We start from the raw sequence: 22523 nt of genomic DNA on the forward strand, positions 1-22523 counted from the left end.
CATGCGTGCAATAAATCTCTATTCTTATGCCCAGGGTGTGGTAAGCAGGTACGTAGGGCACAAAATTTAAGGAGGCACCCGCTCTCAGGGTTGTACAAGGGCATGGTTGGCACCTGAGAGTGAGTGCCTCCTTCAAGTTTGTACGCTGGCCACCTCCCTTGCCTCACTTTAGTTCTGACTCTGCCAGTACTCACGACAGCCATTGCTAGGAGGTGATGTCCAGGCTAAGAATTGCATGGTGGCGGTACCATTTACCTGGATGAAGATTTTCTTCCACGTATTTTTGATTGATCACCTATTTTCTAGAACACTGTTCTTATTCATAAGTATTGTGGTTTTAAAAAATGATTTACTTTATGGAAAAAAGATATTATAATGGCAGTAACAAAAATAAAACACACAAATCCCATGACCCTTACAAATAACTCACTTGTTTTCATTTTCTCTCTTTCTGGCTAGCTTGTCCCTGGCTTCATGCGCATGTGACCTCTGCAGTGGCACAGGTCCCACACTCAGAAAGACTCAACGAATTATGTAGCTGGTCATGTCTATAACCATGTATATAGTATGTATAATTTTATGTAGCTCCGAGTCCAGTGCTGATTTGAAATTGTATCGTTTTTCACTCAATATGATACCATAAGTTATTTTTTATACCATTTTATGCTCTTACCCTGTCTTCATGCTGATTATTTTTAATTATGCAATAATTCAATCAATTATATTTATAATTAAGCTAACATTCCTATACCTTAATTTTTCCCATATTAGGTGGCCACTCACTTTTCACAAATACATATTCTGTAGCAATGTGGAGCTTTGCGTATTTAGCTTTATCCTTTGAGAAATTTTGCTCAGGATAAATTCTTAGGATGAGGGTCCCTGGGTTACAATGATCATGTTTCTCTATTTTCCCGGGACAGAGCTAGATTATGCCTGTTAATAATGCCCCCTTTTGATTTCAGAGGTGCCCCTGTTGAGCTTTACATTTTATGGGTTTTTCTTTGGCTATAATTAGTACTTTTAGAAGGGAGAACTGATAAAATCACCGATCACCAGCTTCTTTAGAAAAGATTATCAAACTAGGTTTAAAATATCCACATAATCACATAATTAAGAAAAATGGAATTGATTGAGTAGTAATATTTTGAAGCATTTTTAACATTTTTAGCAAATGTATGGTTATTAATGCATCATGGTGGTGGGAACATCACTTATAAATCAAGATGTTAACTTTATTTTTTAAACCAACAGATAATTACAGGAATTGTATTAAAATGTCATTAATCCTGATACTATCAATTTAAAATTTGTGATACTTCAGTAAGAACTTCAGCTAGGGTTCCTCTTTGCTATATCAAGAGGAAAAAAAAGGATATTGCTAAGTAAGGACTAATGTAAGAGTGTAGGAAGAGATATTTATTACCTTTGGAGAATGAATAACTTAAAAAACTTCAGTAACTACTTACATAGACAAACGAAATGACTCTGCAAACTGGGGCTTGTAGCTGCTTAGATTGATTCCCTGATTTGCTAATTCAAATCTCTCTTGTCTATTGATTAAATTAGGGTCTTCTTCTAAGTATGATTGGTATGTCTAGTTTTGGTTAGTCTATGAACATGACCATGACAAAGTCTCATTTCCTTGAAAATAGTGCGCCATTATTACATTACTTCTCTCCATTCCAGACAGACTCGCCCCTTGAATTTGATCCAAACTGACGGTATTTTGCTTTTTCCTTGAAGCTAGAGGCCATATTTTCAGGATAAATGCAACAACTCAAGTGTTTGTAAGACATGTGCTTGGATGTGACCTTTATGAAACAAAAGTGTAGTCCAAGATTTAAAGGGCATGAAGATTTTGACTGAATGTTTCCTCCCTCTGGAAATAAAGGGCGTGTGGAGGTCGGGGTGTAGTCCTGGGGTTCTTTGTACTTGCCTGGAATATGAAGGTGGGGCTGCTGGGGAGATCAGGCAGCCTGTTCTTGGAAGACTAAACAATTTTAAAGATTTGATGGAGTGTGCAAACTCTTGAGTCTGAAACAGCATCGTTTTAATTTTATTTTCAACACCTATTAGGTCTGTGACCAGGGACAAGTTAATAATCCTCTCTGAGAATCAGTTTCCTTGTATGTATATCACTAAGTAATTTTCTCTCCACAGTTCCTGGGCAGTGAGTTTGGACAGTGTCCCCAAAAGTGAAAGAAAAGACAAGGGATGCTTGAGAGGAAAGACATCCAGGGAAAAATCAAGAAAGTTGGGATTTAGTGTGATTCTCCTGCAATGGAACAGATCTGCATGACTGAGGAAAGGAAATAATGGAAATTTGGGCAGGCTTAGCTATCTCAATTAGCTGGAACAGAATGGATGACTAGCCATTTATGCCCTCATCATGGGGCAGGTATCTTTTAGGGTAGTGCTGGCTTCAGAGGGTGTGGTCTGGAGGTGACATTTGGGAGGCACTGGCCAGAGGGAGTACACTCACTGTGCAGGCAGAAACCAGGATAGCAGGGGCAATAGTACCTCCAAGGAGAAGCTACAGTTGGGCAATAAACTAATTCTGAGCTTTGATATCCATCTTATGGCTTTATTTTTTGATCCAGTGGCTTCTAAAAAGCACCTTTCATTTATAGAATCATGCACAATTCTCTATTTATCAAGTGCAGACCAGGTGCCCAGTCCTGGGGTTAAAGATGAACCAGATGCAACCTCTGCTCCCAGAGTTTAGGGTGGAGACATACATTACAGTTTCACGAATACATTAAGGTTTATTTGTGACCCTTCCTGGGTATGTGGTCCTTCTGCTGGAAGTGACAACCTGCCCTTCTTTCTAGGCAGCAAGGCATGAATGGAGTATTTGTCCAGTGGTCCAGTATCTGGGGCTGGTGATGCATCAGCTTTATAAATCTAACTCCCATCCCATGGAGCCAATCTGCCAAACTGGTTCTGGCCCACCCATATTGTCTGGATTCTTTTGGGAAGGGGAGCTGGAGACCACCTTCCAATTTCCTGATCCCACTGGGTCCCTGTACAACAGAGCAGGCTTTGGCTTCCTCTGCCTCCAAGTCAGTCCTCTACCTCAGCGGCTAGACTGAGGAACTAGTCCTTCGTCCTGGTTGCTATCAGCCCTGCTTCCCAGGATTGGGCTAGGCCTTACTCCTCTTAACGATGTTGTCTAACATGATCCAGAAGTCCCAATCCTTTTTTCTGTTCTGTCTATCCTGGAACTGACTGGTCATTGATACCTCCGTGGAGGCCCAAGAAAGTAGTTAAAGTGAGGTCAGGTAGCTAGTAAGTGGGAACACAAGGCATTCAAACTGCAGTGCTCTAACTTCAGGTCCATGGTCATAACCACCAGACTATGTATCTGTATAGGCAACCCTCCATTGTGTTTAGTGTCCAGTGTTGTGCTTCAAAAAATCCAGTTCATTTCACATTACCACTGCTTTGTATGCAATCTGGTTTTTCCTCTCCCTCCTCCTCTCCCTCCCCCTTTCCTTCCTCCCTTCCTCTGTCTGAAATCTTTTAGCATTTATTACTAGTGTTCTAAATTTCATGTGTCTTTTTTTTTCTGTTTTATTGAGAGATAGTTGACATATAGCACAATATAAGTGTAAGGTGTACAGCATAATGACTTGACTTACATATGTGATTACCACAATAAGTATAATTAACACCCCTCATCTCAAATAGATAGAAAAAAAGAGAAATCTGTTTTTTGTTTTTTTTTCTGTGATGAGAACTTTGAGGATCTACTCTCATAGCAACTTTTAAATAGAACATACCGCAGTGTTAACTATAGTCATGTTATACATAACATCCCCAGGACTTATTTATCTTATAACTGGTAGTTTGTACCTTTTGATCACCTTTATTCAATTCCCCATCTCCCCCCACATTACATCCTGATGTAGGTCTTTTTCTCTTTTCATTCATACTTTCAGTCAGTGAGTCTTTTCAATTTTTCAGTACTAATTTTTTTTTTTTTTGACAAATTTTCCTGTTTATTCATTCTCTGTATGGAAAATCAGATAGTAGCTATTTGACCTTCTGATCTGATTTTCTATGTCTCATTTTTTTCCTCTCTCATAGTTTTTCTTTTTGTATTAGAAAAGATAATTTCCTCAATTCTATTTTTCTAACCCTTCTATTGAATTATAATTTTGGTAACTATATTTAAATTTCAGAGAACTTTTCTTATTTTATATCATTCTGTTTTTCAAAACACTGATTCAATCTTTTGTCAATTTTCTCTGATGCCATCAGAGATTTTTGGAGTTCTCTTTTATTTCCAGTACTGAATCTTCTTCTCCTTCTCCCTCTTCTCTTTTCTTCTTCTTCTTCTTCTTCTTCTTGTTCTTCTTCTTGTTCTTCTTCTTGTTCTTCTTGTTCTTCTTGTTCTTGTTCTTCTTCTTCTTCTTGTTCTTGTTCTTCTTCTTCTTCTTCTTCTTCTTCTTCTTCTTCTTCTTCTTCTTCTTCTCTTTTCTTCTTCTTCTTCTTCTCCTTCTCCTTTTCCTCTCCTCCTCCTCCTCTTCCTCCTCCTCCTCCTCCTTTTCCTCCTTCTTCTTTTTTAATGAACTTCTGTTTGTTCACACTGACCTTTCACTTTCACATGAAAGACTTTTTACAAATATCTGATTCCTGATTGTCTCTTCATGTTTTAAAACAAGGTGCTAAAAGTTGATTGAAAGTTGTCTTGTAAAGTTGTGACTTGTCGGCTGGTATCGTTGGATATAGTTTGGAGCAAGATTGAGCAAGGAGCCAATCTGTCCTGGGACTCGATGGTACTCCCAAATGTGAGAATATGGAGCTCCTTCATCTTGTTCAAAGGAGAAGTTTCTGATTTTCCTGCCTGGGAAAGCAGATCCCTGTGTGACACATTCTGTGTGAAGTTATGGTATTGACTCCTCCATATATTGATTGTTCTGGCTATTATGGGCACATAACACATTTTCTCAAAACTTAGCTTAAAATAATAATAATCATTTATTACCACTGACAGTGTCTGTGGTAGTGTCTCTGATTGGTCATTTGGACTTGGGATTGCTCATTAATTAGGACTATGGAAGGCTTGACTGAAGCTGGTGGATCCACTGCCAAGGTGATTCACTCATATGCCTACAATATGGTGGTGCTGGTACTGTCCTCCCCATGTAGGTCTCTCCATCAGGTTGCTTGAGTTTTCCCACAGCATGGCAGCTGGCTTCTCCAAAGAACAAAGTGGAAGCTCCAAATCTCTTTTAAGACCTAACCTCAGAGATCACTCCTTGTCATTTCTGCTGTATTCTGCTGGCCACATATGAGGTGACTACTCAAATGAATTGCAGGAGGTAAGGGTCACTGGAGGTCACCTTGGAAGAGGGCTACTGCACTGACTTCCAATTCATCTTCCTGTTTCTAGCTTTACATCTGACTCTCACTTTCTGATGTAACTTAGTGTCTAATTCCGTGACCCTCTGGGGTTTTGTCAAGAAGTCAGGCAACTTTGTGCTTCATTTCCACATCTGCCTCTATGTACATATTATTCTATGCCTTTTCCTTTAGCACTTAGCCTTTCCAGTTTTCATACTTTTCTGGAAATCTTCTGTCTGCCAATGGATTCCCTCCTGTTCTCTTTCTTATAGTAGGTATATATATTATTCCTTCACTATCATTAATGAGTTCTTAGGAGAAAGAAGAGAGAAATGTATTTGATCAATTTTGTCATTTTTTAACTTGAAGCCAGAAAGTGTGTTTTTTAATGCAGCTCCTAGAATGGGACATAATTTTATTTTATGGACGAATTTTTTTATTATCTCTATGAATAAATTGCCTTCCCCTAATAGCTAAGAACAGCTAGTTAATCTAACTGATATTGAGGGATTTAAAAAACTTTAGATTATCTATAAGACACAAGTAATACTATCTGCAATGTGTGGCTTGACATTTAAATTTTGTTAGTCTTGTTTTGGTATTAATGTAAAATTAGGACTGAAATTTATAATGGGCTTCATGCTGTGAAGTTTACACTATATTTTAGAAGCTGGAGAAAAAGATGAGTTTGATGACTGGTGATCCTGTCACTTTTGTGGCTGAAGCAACTCTATAATGTACCTTTTTCTATCATTAAAAACATCTCCTTCTCTCACCAAATATAATTCTCTCATAAATATTTATAGCTCTCCATTCCCCAGGCTTTTTATTATAGAAGCCTTCATGTACCCTGATGCAGAGCTCTATCTAGTTTTTTTTTTGGTTAATAAAGGACACACATTTTTCTTTTGAAACCAGTAAGAAACCAAATTGAAAAAAGCCCAAAATATCTGATGACAATTTGCATTCAAATTTCTCTTTTTTTTCTTAAAAAAAAAAATCCAACTACTAACCTATTCATGTTCATTGTTTGAAAAATTTGGAAAACAAAACTAGAAATAAAAATAATAAACAAAAACCACCCATAATTTTACGACTTTCTTCTTGGTATATGTTCCTTTTGATATGTTTTCTGTACACACATATTCATTATTCTCAGTATTAATTTTGTCACTTAATGGTTTATGACCAATTTTCCTTATCAGGAAATATAAACCAGTTATTTGTTCATTATACCTCAGTAGGGCCAAAATAAATTTTAAAAAATTAAAGAAATATAAGCCTAAGTAATCAATTTAATGTCAGCAGAGTTTTCCATTTTATGAATATAATAATACACACACACATACACACTTTGACTTTTTCTGAAGGGTAGATGCTTTGAAGTACAATTTCAGAGTTAGAGGATATGCACATTTCATATTGTGAACTTGACCTCCAGAAGGCTGGAAATGTCTATACAACCACACACATGTATTTGACTCCCCAGTTCTCCATACCCTCTATGGCACCAATATTAATCATTCTTTTAATATTTGCCATTGACAAGTATTCTCTTTCCACCTCCAGATTCACTCTCCACCCTTCTGCACCCTGCTCTTTGGATCATCGGTGGGCTCCTTGCCCCCTGGCTTTCTTGTGGAGCAGCCCATGGAGCCATTGGCAGGAGATAGGCAGACAAGGGCAGAGTGAGGTCAATGCATTCATTCTTCTATCGATGGTGCGTGGGCTGCATCCTCCTACCAAAAGCCACAGATCCTGGTCTCTACTTCTGTGTTCCAGGAACTGTTCCTCTCTTGTTTTCTGACCAGTGGTGGGAAGGCTCCTCCCTGGACTGATGATAACCCTGGGTGCTTCATCATCCTTGGTTGGTTTCTCTTAGCACAGTCCACTATTTGAAAAACCCCCTTGCGTTAAACTCTCCCCAATCACCCTGCTTGAGTGTGCCCTGTTTTTCTGCCAGAATCATGAATAGATGTGACAAATAATATTTTTATGGTAACATTTTCCTTCATATATGACAATTCCTCCTCCCAATTTGTCATGTAACCTTGTTTTCAATATTTTTGCAGTTCAGCTTTATGCAGTCAGCTTTATTGACCTATTTCTTGTTATGTCATATTTAGAATGTCTTTCTTCACCTTGATTGAAGTAAATTAGGGATAAAATTTTCATTTCTTTTTGAACAACAGATTTTTCTCTGGTTTTCCCAAGAACACTCACTGAATATTTATCATTTCCCCACTGATTCAAAGGTCTCCCTTTATCATTTACTTATTTATTCTGTTTCATTGACTTCTTTCTATTCTTGCTCTCTTGTCAAGACTTTTTCATTTTTGCAACTTTAAAACATTTTAAAATATGGCAAAATGTTTTGCCTCATTACTCTTCTTTTTCAAAAAATTTCTGGACATTCAATTTTTATGCTTATTCTTCTAAACAAACTAGGAATTTTTTTTCAAGGCCTCTCTTTTCCAAAAGTGTCTTAGGATTTTATTTGGTATTGTACTGTGTTTACATATTATTTCATAGAAAATTGATACCTTTTCAATACCTTGAGTCTTCCAATTCAGAAATATGTTTAGTATATCTTTACTTTAGTCTTTCAATGTCTCAGTATAGTTTCTTCACACATCTTGTACGATTCTTGTATTAAAAGTAGATTGTCATTGTTACTGTGGAATTTTTATTCTTTTCATGAAAAGATATAGTAAGGGAGAGATAGAATTTTTCCATGTGAATTTTGAAAAATCATGAACAAACTTAAACTCAAATTTATTATAAGCTACTTTGCAGGCATTTTAATTTTTCCTCAATATTTGCACTCACAATAACTAAACTAGCAATTTCACATTAACCTATAGTTATGTTATTTGTTAATTCATAAATGTATAATGGGCTTCCACTTCTAAAACCATACAAGACCTTAATGTTTATACTTTAAATCTTACCAAACATTAGTGGCATCCCACAATAATCTTACAAGGAAAGAAATCCATATATACAAATGAATTATCTATAAAAATAAAAACTCCACATGTATGTAATTTCAACAGAGTGACACCAATGTTAAAATAAAAAAATTGCATGTAGATTGAATAACCTTAGATTTTCAAAAGCTCTAGCTAAAATGTGAACAATTTTTACTACAATAAGATGAATACTAAACATCAACTCTAGAGAATTTAAGCCCACAATATATACCAAAAATTACTTCTAATTCACTTTCAAAATGAATTTTGCATTGTAGAAAATTATTAATGTTATAAAATCTTTATAGATACCCCAAACTGAATACTATGCAATTTGTTGTTTCCTACAGTGGACCTAAATTTTGTATGTGTTTTTACTTTTTTTCACTGATATATATATATACATATATATAATATATGTATACATATATATAATATATGTATACATATATATAATATATGTATACATATATATAATATAATTAGTTTCAGGTGCACAAAACAAAGTAATAGTTAGACATTTATCATTTATATCCCTCACACTGTGTCAACCTTCCTCCCCCCATCCACTACCCCTCTGACATCGCACAGAGCCATTACATTTCCACTGTCTCTATTCCTAATGCTGTACTCCGCTTCTTGTAACTATATACATATATATATATATATATATATATATATATATATGTATATATATATATATATATATATATATATATATATATATATATAAACTTGTAGTTGACATGCATTATTATCAATAATGTATGCATTGTTTTCAATTTTTGAATTTAGTTAATGGGCTTTTAAAAAAATAGACTTTATGTTTTAGAGTAGCTTCATGTTCACAGCAAAACTGAGTAGAAAGTAGAGCTTTCCCATGTTTCCCTACCCTCACATATGCTTAGCTTCTCTCATTATCAACATCCCCTACCAGAGTGGCATATTTGTTACCAATTTGTTATCAATAAACCTACGTTGAACCTTGATATCACCCAGAGTCCATAGTTTGCAAGAAGGTTCACTCTTAGTGTACAGTCCACGGGTTTGGACAATTGCATGAAATGTATCTACCATTATAGTATCAGACAGAGTATTTTCACTGCCTAAAAATTCTGGGTATTCTGCCTATTCATCCCTTCTTCCCCCAACCCCTGACAACCACTGATCTTTTTACTGTCTCCATAGTTTTGACTTTTCCAGTATGTTATATCGTTGGAATCATACAGTAGGCGCCATTTTAGACTGACTTCTGTCACTTAGGAACATGCATTTAAATTTCCCATGCTTTTTAATGGCTTGATAGCTCATTTCTTTTTAGCAACAAATAATATTTCATTGTCTAATGTACCACAGTTTATTTACTCATTCACCTACTGAAGCACATCTTGGTTGCTTCCACGTTTTGGCAATTATGAGTAAAGCTGCTGTAAACATTTGTGTACAGGATTTTGTGGGGACATACTTTCCAGCTCCTATGAGTAAATACCAAGGAGTGCAACTGCTGGATTGTATGGTCAGAGTATGTTTAGTTTTGTTAAAAACTGTTTAACTCTCTTCCAAAATGGCTGTACTCTCTTGCATTCCCACCAGCAATTAATGAGAGTTCCCATTGCTCCACATCCTTGCCAACATTTGGTGTTGTTATTGTTCCAGATTCTGGTCATTCTAATAAGTATATAATAGTAGCTCATTGTTTTACTTTGCATTTCCTTGATGACATATGATATAGAGCATCTTATGCTTATTTGCCATGTGTGTATCTTCTTTAGTGAGGTGTCTGTTTAATGGGTTTTTCTTTTTATTGCTAATGTTTCAAGTGAGGATATAGCTGCAGGATGGAACATAGGTATTTTGTATTTAACTAATTGGTAAACTGAGGTGTGGGAAGATTAAGTGCCTTATATTATGTTTGGTCATTGCCTTACTTCAGGTTCTTTAGACTTTTAACTTCTCCAGTTGCAAGAGTTCTCTTGTCAATGTCATCTCTAAATAATTTATCTTGGCCCTTTGTGCATTGACCTCTTTGAGGACAAGTCAGAGCATGTCTCTATTGCTCAAAGATTTCAAAGAAAATGAGAGTCCTCAAAGCTTTTCATGCCTATAGAGTGAGCTTACACCGTCTAAGTTTGCATTAACTTAGAGGGTTTTTTCAACCTATCTTTTCTTATTTGCATATTCTGCTCACATTGTTCTGTTCTCTCTACCTTTTAATAACCCTACCCAAATGTTTAGCAGAGGCTCAAACACTAAGTCATTATGATTTTTCTCATCCGAAATAAACACTTTATTTTTTTCATTGCATTTTTTTGTGCTCTCTTAGGTACTTAATCATTTTTGGTGCGTGTGCTTCAAGAATCACTCTGCTTGGGGCCGACCTGGTGGCTCAGGTGGTTAGAGCTCCATGCTCCTAACTCTGAAGGCTGCCAGTTCAATTCCCACATGGGCCAGTGGGCTCTCAACTACAAGGTTGCCAGTTCAATTCCCCGAGTCCCCCTGTAACTAAGATTGAACACGGCACCTTGAGGTGAGCTGCTCCCGGATGACTCAGGAGTAGGTTGCCAGTTCAATTCCTCGAACCCTGCAGGGGATGGTGGGCAGCGCCCCCTGCAACTAGCAAAGGCAACTGGACCTGGAGCTGAGCTGCGCCCTCCACAACTAAGACTGAAAGGACAACAACTTGAAGCTGAAAGGCACCCTCCACAACTAAGATTGAAGGGACAACAACTTGACTTGGGAAAAAAAAAAGTCCTGGAAGTACACACTGTTCCCCCAATAAAGTCCTGTTCCCCTAAAAAAAAAGAATCACTCTGCTTAGTAAACACCTTGATGGCATTTGAGGAGAATGTGTATTTGCTGCTTTTGGATAGGATGTTCTATTTACATCTACTAATTTTATCTGATCCAATGTGTCATTTAACACTGATATTTCTTTATTGATATTCTGTCTGGATGATCTACCCTTTGATGTAAGTGGCATATTAAAGTCCCCCACTATTATTGTAATGCTGTCAATTTCTCTATTTAGCTCTATTTAGGACTATTAATATTTGCTTTATATATTTAGTTGCTATTGTGTTGGGTATATTAATATTTACAGATGTTATATCTTCTTGCTAGCTTGACCCCTTTATCATTATGTAATGATCATTTTTGTCTTTTATTACAGTCTTTGTTTTAAAGTCTATTTTGTCTGATATAGCTACTATAGCTTTCTTTTGGTTTCCATTTGCATAAAATGTGTTTTTCCATTCTTTCACTTTCAGTCTGTGTGTGTCATTATATCTGAAGTGAATCTCTTGTAGGTAGTATATAGATGGGTTTTATTTTTTGAATTAATTCAACCACTCTATGTCTTTTGATTGAAGAATTTAGTCTATTTATATTTGAGGTAATTATTGATAGGTATGTACTTGTTGTCATTTAAAAAATTGTTTTCTGGCTATTTTGTAGTTCCTCTTTCCTTTTCTTTCTTCCTTGTGTTTGGATGACTTTCTGTAATGATATGTTTGGATTACTTTCTCAATATCGTGTATATCTATTATCGGTTTTTGATTTGTGGCTGCCATGAGGCTCACATATCACATATACGTAACTATATACGTTGTGTATACTCATATAAGTCTATTTCAATTTGATAGCATGTTATATTTGAATGCAACCTGAAGTTCAGCAGTTTTACTCTCTTGCATTGTATGTTTTATGTTTTTGATGTCACATTTTACACCTTTTTATTTTGTGTATCCCTTAACTAATTATTGCAGTTATAGTTATTTATTTTTATGACTTTGTCTTTCAAACTTCATACTAGTTTTGTAGGTGAATAATTCACTTCATTTAGCATATATCTACCTTTACCAGTGAGACTTTTACTTTCATATGTTTTCTTGTTACTGGCTAGTGTTCTTTCTTTACAGTTAAAAAAAATTCCCTTAATATTTCTTCTAAGGCCAGTTTAGTGGTGATGAACTCTATTAGTTTCTGCTTGTCTAGAAAATTTTTTGTCTCTCCTTCAATTCTGAATAAACTTGGTTGGAATTTTTTTCCCAGCACTTTGAATATATCATGCCACTCCCTCCTGGCCTGCAAAGTTCCTGCTGAGGAATCTGCTAATAATAGTTTCATGGGGTTTCCTTGTATGTAATAAGTTGTTTATCTCTTGCTGCTTTTGAGAGTCTCTCTTTATCTTTAACTTTTGACATTTTAATTATAATGTGTCTTGGCATGAATCTCTTTTGGTTTATCTTGTTTGGAACTCTTTGAGTTTCCTGGATCTGGATATCTGTTTATTTCTCCAGGTCAAAAAATGTTTTGACCATTTTACACCCAGACTTGATTAACTAGCATTTTTAAGGGATTTGCTTTTATTGAAACTTTGCAAAAGCATTCATCCAAGGTTTCATATAAACAACTCTCTTTTTACCCTCATACTTGTCAGTTTATAAAATACTTGATTAAATTACATAATTATAATAAGGCCCATTGGCATTAATAATTCAGTGCAAACTTAACTGACTCTTATTAAAATATAACTCAACTTGTGTAATCCCTATCATTAAGTAGGGTGTGTTTGTGTGTACTGGTCTTGATCAACATACCATTTTTACCATTGACATCCATCAGTATATTTTCTGAAAGTACTAGAAGAGCATCAGTTATTTTGTGATTGGGTATGTGGATGAAAGATAGCTATAAGAGCTTCTTCCATGCTTTCTCTATTAATGTTTTCATTTCAATCTTCTAACTTACAGGAAGGTTTGACCATGAGTGATCATTAGGACCTTATTACATTGAAGAATAGTCAATACAATGTTTCCATCAAATAGTAATGTTTCATAGAGGAAGGTAGGTATACTCCTGTGTCATATAAGAGAACACATATAAAGTGGTTAGCACAATAGACATGATAGATGTCTGGCTATTATTAGTTGAATCTTAGTCCACATTCTCCTTTGAAGACTAATGGGAAGGTTAAAACAACCTCAGAAGATGTCCTTGGGATAGTCTATGATGGGGATAGAATATGTTCCTTTCCTTAGGAATATTTTGGATCCTTTGGTTTTTAGGGACAAACATAATTTGAATATTTTTCTGAGATAGAAGGATAGAGTTGGGAATTGTCCAAAAAAAATGTCCATATGCTTGTCTTGATTCTTGTTCTAGCTGAATGTTGGGAAGGTAGGGCAATTCTTTTGTATCTCAATGAAAGATCCAAGGAACCCTTTATCCATGTTGTAGCTTTAAAGGGCAAACAGTTGCCAGGAAGAAAATATTCCTCAATCCAGCAAACATTTAGTGCCATGTGTTAGATATCTGATTTAGCTCCTGCACAACCATGAAATTATATCAACTCATTTATGTTTATTGTGGCTTGGGAGCCCAGGGGAGGGAGCTCCCTGAGATCCTTTCAGAGGGTCCATGAAGTCAAAATTATTTTCATAATTATGCTGAGATGTTATTTACCTTTTTCACTCTCATTTTCTCATGGATACAAAGTGAAGTTTTTCTAGAGACTAAATGATGTGTGATATTGCCATAGAGTGAATGCAGAAGTAAATAGGATAATCCAGTGTCACCTGTTAAATATTAAAGAGATTTGCAAAGATGTAAAATAATGCTATTCTCTCACTAATTTATTTTGCTTTGGAAAATAGAATTCTTTTTAAAATATGCTATTTATGGTAGCATAATGAGTTTATTATTGTTGTTTATAAATGAATTAATAACTGTTTCAACATTTTGTTTTAATTTCAAATATGGGAAATACTGAAAAATATCACCAACATGAACAAAAAGCTTTTTGATGTTCTCAATAATTTTTAAATTATGTAGAGCTTCTGAGATAGCAGTTAAAAACCTATAATGTAGAAGAAGAGAGACTGGACTGAATGCTAGAAAACAGTACAGCCAAGAGGTATAGAATTTCTAATAAGTAAATAGCTTTTAATAGATTATATTATTATGGATATTGTATTCAAACAGGAGAGTAAATAAACTCTAAGAGCACCTAAAAGTTTTGCCTCAGACCTTTCAAGCAAAACCAGACACATGCAGAATAATTAATGAAAATGAAAACAAACAAACAAACAAAAACAGACAAATGTTTCTAAAGAATTCTAACATGAAAGGAATTATTGCAAGGTAAATAAATATCATGCCTGTGTAATAGCACAGTCTTAAAATACATGGAAAAAGTTTGAACTTAACTAAGCTTTGAAAATTTCTAAAAATATTCCTATTCTTATTTTCTTTATTAAATAAGGGGAAAATTTTGTGAAATTCCAAACGAATTAAATTAACAAATATTTTGTTAATTTCCTTTATTAATGTTTTTCTTTATTATATGTGCTGGCAATTATAATGCGCTGTTTTAACTGATCTGAGGAAGAAATAGCTGCTCAAATACCAAGCCAATGTTGTAAGCATTAAAACAGTGCTTGGATTCTCAAAATAATGGGGGAAATTTTATATGTACGTTGATAGTATGTTTGACTACAACCTTTTAGTAGTGTATTCTATGCCATGATTCATCTTTGTGAGTCACGGTTAACAACATGACCTATTTGTACATGTTTAGTTTTTGAGGATTGGGTAACAATAGGTGATATATTCCAGTGGTATCATTAAGATTCAAGAGCCATTACAAAGGCCGGTCTTTGGAATAACATTTCACTAATTGTTCACGTAGTTTTAATCAGTAACTCACCCCTAATTATTCTGAAAGTTCATCCTTGAGTATACATTTCTTAAAATAACATTTGTTATTTTTTTCATATTGTAAAAGTAATAAGTATTCATTGTAGAAAATATAGTAAATATGGAGACAATAAAAGAATTAAATAAGTATCACAGGCACATCTTCTTATGAAGATCTCCCTATTAACATTTTGGTACTTACCCTTCTAGTTTTTTTGACATGTAAATATATATATATATATATATATATATATATATATATATATATATATATATATATATTTATTTAATTTTATTAAATATATATATTTAATTTTTTTTCCTTTTGCAAAAATGGGACCATACTGCTTTGTAAATTGCTTTCTTCTTCCAAAAGTGTTTTATTATTATTCTTTATTATTATTTTTCTTTCAAGTATATACTTTATTAGCACTCATATTATCTAAAGTTCGTTAGATATTTTTATTGTCTTTATCTTAGATTATGAGACTGTGTCACACTGTTTTGGAAGTTAGATCACTCAGGGTTCTTGGTTGCAAACAACAGAAACTGACTGGCTAAATTTCACAGAAAAGGAGTTTACTGGAAACATTGGCAGCTCCAAGGAGGGGGGGAGATGAGCCAACCAGACTCAGAACATTGAAAACAAATGCCCACTACAATGAAGCACTAGAATTTTTACCTAAATGTGTGCACATTTAAAAATTAGGCCTATGTGCTGGATTCTGCTGAATCTATCCCATTCACTTAGAGCTAAGGGAAAAGAGATAGGGACTGGATCCAAAATGGTAAAAGATTAACAACTCAGATGCTGATATAAATGGAAAGGACTTCTGTAGCTCTGAACCAGAGAGGTTATTATCTCATGAGACCAGCAGACTAAAGATGCAGCAGCTTGCTGCATTGTGAGTTAGATGTAAGACAGACAGGTTTTCATTTCTCACTTATTGCTGTTTGTGGAGCACACACGCTATTGTTATTCACTTGAGTGATGGGAATTACCACAGTGGGTTGCCTGCCTGAGGAGGCTTGTGAAAATCAGCTGGAAACAAAGGCTGGACCACCTGAATGTAAAATGCTCAGTCTGTGGTGACTAGAAAAGCCGAGGAAGTGAACCCAGGATGTGAAATTAGAACAGAAATATTGAAATATTTATTAATTCATTTATAAATAACAATAATAAAGTCATGTTACCACAAATAGAACCTAGTAAATCTTAACATTTAAGGCAAATCAATCATAGAGGCAAATCAAGCCCTTTCATGCCCCCTTTATCCCTCCCCTAAACTGCTAAGTCTGAGACGATGTGTTAGTTTGATTGATATAACAGCTTGAAACTAGGCCATTTGAAATATAAGATGAATTCTTGGGGATAGATGAGAAAATATGCCATTTTGAAAAGCCGTCTTCTACTAAAATCATTGCATAATGGCATTCGGCAGCATTAAAAATGACATGGAGAAGAAATAGTGCTTCGAGAATAGAATTTCTCTTAGCTTTCTTTCAAGTTCTGAGGAGTTCTTCAAGAGAAATATACTCTGGGTTGATTCTGTAAAACTATTCTACTTGGGAGAGGCTATCCTTCATACAGCACTGGACATACAGTGATGACAAAAAAGATTAGTCTCTGCCCTCCTCCACTTGCTTTCCCCATCCCACTACCCAAAAAGAAAGAGCTTTAGTAATACATAATCCTCACAATGAGAGTTTGCCAAGAAAATTAGTGCCCTAGTCTATGCAACTGTTTCTTTGAATCCTTGTGTTTTCTCAGAAAATAAGGACTTCAAAGAGTTGGCAATAAGGGGAAGTCAAGAAATGGACAGTAAATGGAGAAAGAAAAAGGAGGGAACTCACATCTATTGAGAAGCTACTAGTCCCACTTACTTTGCCTGTATTTTCTCAGTTAATTCTCCCAATCACTCTGTAAGTAGGTATCAGTATTTCCATTTTACAAAGGAGTTAACTGAAACTCAGGATAAGAGATTTGCCCAAGACCACAGATTCTAAATAGAAGAAGCCGGGTGCAAATTGTGGTTACTTCCACTTTATGTTGTTTTAACTATAATACTTGAGGGCAAGGAAAAGGAAACAGGCGAGGAACATGGCATTGATGGAGACGGGAGAAGAAGAAATAAAACTGTTTTATGACATTTGTAATTGACATTTGTTGTTGTTGACATCTATATTTGTAGTTTGACACCAGATATATATACATATATACATATATATAATATATAATGTGATACAATATATAATACATCATAATATAAATGTAAAGAACTGATTATTGACTGAGTTTGTTTTAAAACAGTTATTAACCACTAATTAATATGAGAGCTCTGTTTGTGGCTCATATATCCATACTCTTTACATTATCAGAAACATTTTTGTGATAATTTAGTCTAATATATAAGTTTTGTAAATGCTATCTATCATCTATTTATTTATCTATCCTATCATCTATCTATCTAGCTAGCTAGCTTTTCGTCCATCCACCCATCCATCCATCATTCCTCATATGTATGCTATATATACATACATACTATGTATACATATATATGTGTGTATATATACACACACACATATATACAACACACTCAAACATTTTTAATACTTGAGACATCTTTAGGATTTTAGGTCACTTAAAACAACATAATAACATTTTCTGATCATAAAAATAATCTTTGCTCATTGAAAAAAGTTTAAAAGTGTGAGGAAAATAAAAATCACTCAAATCTTATGAACCAGAGGAAACCACTGTTAGCAGTTTGTCGTGTTTCCTTATACTATAAAATGTAAATGTACAGAAAAAACACTTTTTGTTTTGAGATAATGATAGATTTACAAGAAGTTACAAAAATAGTAAAGAGCTGTCCTGTGTACACTTACCCAGTTATACCCAATGATTACATCTGATGTAACTGTAGTACAATATCAAAACCTAGGAAATTGACATTCATACAATGTGTGTGTATAAATCTGTCATTTTAATTACATATATATACTCATATAACCATTACCACAATAAAATTTTTATATGTACCTTTTAAAAATTGGGATCATTCTGTAAATCTTCCTTTCAATTTTTTCCATTTAACAATATACTATATTGAGAACATTTTTCAATACAATTAATATCTCTCCTACAATGATAACTTTTTTTATGCCTGTCTAGTATTTCACTATACGGACATACACATTTGTTTGTGTTTTGGATAATTTCTTTTTGATTTTTTTTAAATTGGGCAACAGTGTGTTTTTCCAGGACCCATCAGCTCCAAGTTAAGTCATTGTTTTCAATCTAGTTGTGGAGAGCGCAGCTCACTGACCCATGTGGGATTCCAACCGACGACCTTGGTGTTATGAGTACTGTGTTCTAACCACTGAGAAAACCGGCTGCCTGATAATTTCTTTAAAGTAAATAAAATTAGGTGGTGAATGGCTATGGATATTTTAAGGGCATTTGCTGCATACTACTGAATCACTTCTGAAATGTATCAGTTTATACTCATGTGAACCAAAATTACATGGTAGTATCCATTAACCAGTGACTTGGACAATGTGGGTTTTAGCATTGAAATAAATCAATACTTATTTGATAGACGAAAAGTATTATTTCATTATGTTCTAATGTGTATGTATGTGATTCCTGGTAAAGTTGAACATGTCTTATGTTTATTGAACATTTATATATCTTTCTTATAAATTCTTTATTTTTATACTTTAACCATATTTTTCTGTGGGGATTATTTTCCTTTACATGAGATGTGATCAAAGAATATGATGAATGTTTAAAGTAAAAAAAAAAAAAAAATATTACAGTAAAAGACACATTGCCATTAATTCCCCTCAAAATACTCCCTTTCACTTCGAACACACTTATCCCATCATTCTTGCCACTTTCTGAAGCAGTTCTGGAAGTCCTCTTTCATGTCTTTATTTGCTTTATTGTGGCTGCCTCGATGTTCTTAATCAATTCAAAGTGTTTACCTTTCATGGTCCTTTTGACTTTGGGGGAAGAATCAGAAGTTGTACAGTACCAGAGCCAGTGAATAAGGATAAGTACACACCATAATGTTTTTATTTGACAGAAATTGCCGTACCAGAAGCGATGTGTGACATGGAAACTTTCTGTTGTGATCAAAACATACAGTGAATGCTGCTGCTCAGTGCTATCCCAGGGAAAGTCAGGGATCTTCCACATGGGAAGTGTGTGTCGAAACTTAGTAGAAACAGGGTATGTGACAAGTTTCAGCTTGTTTGGTGCAGTCAGTTGGATGTGAGCTACGGTTGAGAGAAGGTGTGTTTTAATGTGTGCCGTACATCATCCTCCATTATGACAACACTCCATGTTACACATCGCTTCTGGTACAGCAATTTCTGTCACATAAAAACATTATAGTGTGTCCTCATCCAACTTATTCACTGGATCTAGCACCATGCAACTTCTGGCTCTTCCCCAAAGTCAAAATGATTCAGGACATCGAAGCAGCCACAACAGTGCAACTAAAGACACTCAAGAAAGAGGACTTCCAGAACTGCTTCAGAAAGTGCCAATAATGATGAGATAAGTGTGTTCAAAGTGAGGGGGAGTATTTTGAGGGGAACTAATGGCAATGTGTCTTTTACTGTAATAATTGCTTTTTAAGTTTAAACATTCATCATATTGTTTGATCATATCTCATATATTTGTAAGGGTCATTTATGTGTTAAGGATATTATCCCACAATTCTATATGTAATAGCATTTTTTTGGGGGTGTTTGTTGTTAGGTTTTTACTTTTGTTTATGATTTTGCTGAACAGAAGTTAAGAATTTTTGTATTATTAAACTTATAATTTTTTTTTGTAGTTTCTGCTTTTAAAGAATCCTTTTCCACATTGAAATAATTAAATTATGTTTTCTTTTGGTTCTTTAGGATTTCTTTTTTATTTTAAACTCTTTAAGACACCTGTCGTATATTTTAGTGTATAGTATCCATACCTAGTTTAATTTTAATTCTAAATTGTTAGCTATCCCGGTAATACCTATTAAAAATAAACTCCTTCCCATTAGTCTGAAATGTTTTATTTATCATGTATTACAATTAAATGTATATTGCCCAAAGGATAGAAAATGGATTTGAACTCATATTCATTCATTTATTTATTAATTCATTCACTTATTCATTCTTCTATTCAAGTATTCCACTCTGTACTTGAGATGTAGTGATTAAAATTATGCAGACCATGGACTAGGTACCTATTCTTATAGGACTTTCATTCTTTTAGGAGTGGGTTGGGGAAAGGAAGAAGTTATAGCAAATAAGTAAAAAATTATGAAAATTTTAGATAGAAGTTATATGAGAAAGAGAAAATATGACTGCTTCTCATGACCTCACACACTATAGTCCAAGCCGCCATCACCTCTTGCCTGGATTATTGCAATGGTTTCTTAACTGGGACCCTTGATTCTGTTTTTGCTCTCTTTTAGTCTGTCTTCCACACAACAGCCAGTGCAAGCTTTCTGAAACACAAGCCAGATCATCCATCTCCTCTGCTCAAAACCCTTCAATGGCTCTCTTCCTTATCTATTGCTGGGTAATAAATTCTTACAAACTAGAGGCCCGAAGCAATTCACCTTTGTATCTGTTGTGAGTGCCTGTAAGGGCAGTTGCTACATTTCAGTCTCTTCCTGAAAGCCAAGGGGGCACTAACTCCTCCGCAGCGCCCTACGTCCCTGCCTGGTACTTGTGACATGAGTGGGGAACAAAGTCCTGGCACACAGGTTCAGCTAGAGTGAGTAACACAACTTTATTTGGGAACCAATATCCCTCCAGAGGCCAATGCTCTGGTAAGCACAGAAGGTTACACAGAGTAGAATAGAATTTAATAATGAACCGAGTCCCAGAGTCAATTGGGATGGAGAAGGTTCCTGGTCTGGGAGAGGCGAATGGGCCTATGATGGGTTTGAGGAAAGCTGGTCTTGCAAGGAAGAACTTCGGAGAGTCCCTGAATATGGTGGCTGGCACCTTGCAGAGGGTCTTAGCTGGAGCGCCCAGTCAGACTACTCATGGCACAGCACTGGAGCTCTGCGTTTATCCTCTTTTCCTTGGACGTGTTTGCTTCTTGGGTGATAACCAGAAGTTGTTTGCCAGGAGTTTTTGACCTCTTAGGAGATAACCAGAAGTTATTTTGGTGAAGGTGTTTATCACTCAATTTTGTTATGCTCAGTTTCACCATAAAAACATGTTTTTACTTCATTCTTATCAGTCTCACACATGTGCGGCCATAGTCCTGTCCCTACTAGTAAACAATTTGTTTTGCAAACCTCAATCCAACATATACAATACATTTTATATTCTCTATACAGTGCCTTACTGTTTTAGTTCGTCAGGACTCAGGGATGATAGGGGGCCTTTTCAGAATCTAACTGCCACACCCCAATGTCACTGAGACCAGAAGCCAAAGCCCTTAAATGGCCCTGGAGTCCCCACATAATCTCCCTCACCCTTCATACCTCTCTTACCACAGCTCTACCCCTCTGTCTTTACCCCTCCACTGCAGCCGTGGCCCTCGGATGTACAGACGAGGCACTCTCAGCCTTGGCTCTGGCTGTTCTGGCTGTTTCCACTGCATGGAGTGTGTTGCCTGCACATGACCTCTGGCTAACTCCTTAGTCTTCGTCAACTCTTTGCTTGTGTGTCACCTCTCAGCATACCTCACTGCCCCATAATGAAGCAATTCACTCCTCCCCACCCATACTCCTGTACCACCCATCTCCCTTACCCTTCTCTCTGTTTTCTTTCTGTCATAGCACCTATTGCTTCTGACATGCTCTGTTTGCTGTGGTTATTTATCATCTCATCCCACTTGAAAGTAAATTCTATGGGCTAGGGATCTTTGGGTTTTTTTCATGGTATATGCCCAGCACCCAAATCGTCTCTGGCACAAAGCAAGCATTTAATAAATACATATCGACTAAATGGGGCTGAAAATTACTTAATAGGGGGGTGAGATGAAGACATTTTAACTGAGTTTGAGTGATAAGTGGTCTCCTCTGAAAAGATCTGGGATAAGACTGTTTCAGGCAGATACTTAAAAAAAATGTACGTAAAAGCTCTTCTAAGCATTTTTCAAACAAACATTGTTTCACTTAATCCTCTAGCAACCCTACAATATAAATACAATTGAGTGCCATTTTACAGATGAGGAAATGAGGCAAAGGGAAATTAAGTTAATTCACCCAAAGTCACACAGGCAGTATCTAAACACAGGCAGAAAGACAGGCAATATGGGGCAGAGCCTGAACACTTAACAAATCTACTTTGCTGTCTTTCAAGGCATAGCTAGTGTAAAGGCCCCGAGGCTGGAATGAAATTGGAGTTTTTGGAAACAAGTTTGTGGCTGGTGTTTATTTAGGAGTGAGGTATATATGAACTGTGTTCAGAGAGGTAGGTGAAAGTGAGAACGTACAAGGCCTACAGGTTGAGGTAAAGATTGTTCTTATTGCTGGAGGCTTTTAA

The sequence above is a fragment of the Rhinolophus sinicus genome, chromosome 5 (assembly GCF_057876585.1).
Source record: "Rhinolophus sinicus isolate RSI-liver-muscle chromosome 5, RSI-T2T, whole genome shotgun sequence".
Taxonomy (NCBI): Eukaryota; Metazoa; Chordata; class Mammalia; order Chiroptera; family Rhinolophidae; genus Rhinolophus; species Rhinolophus sinicus.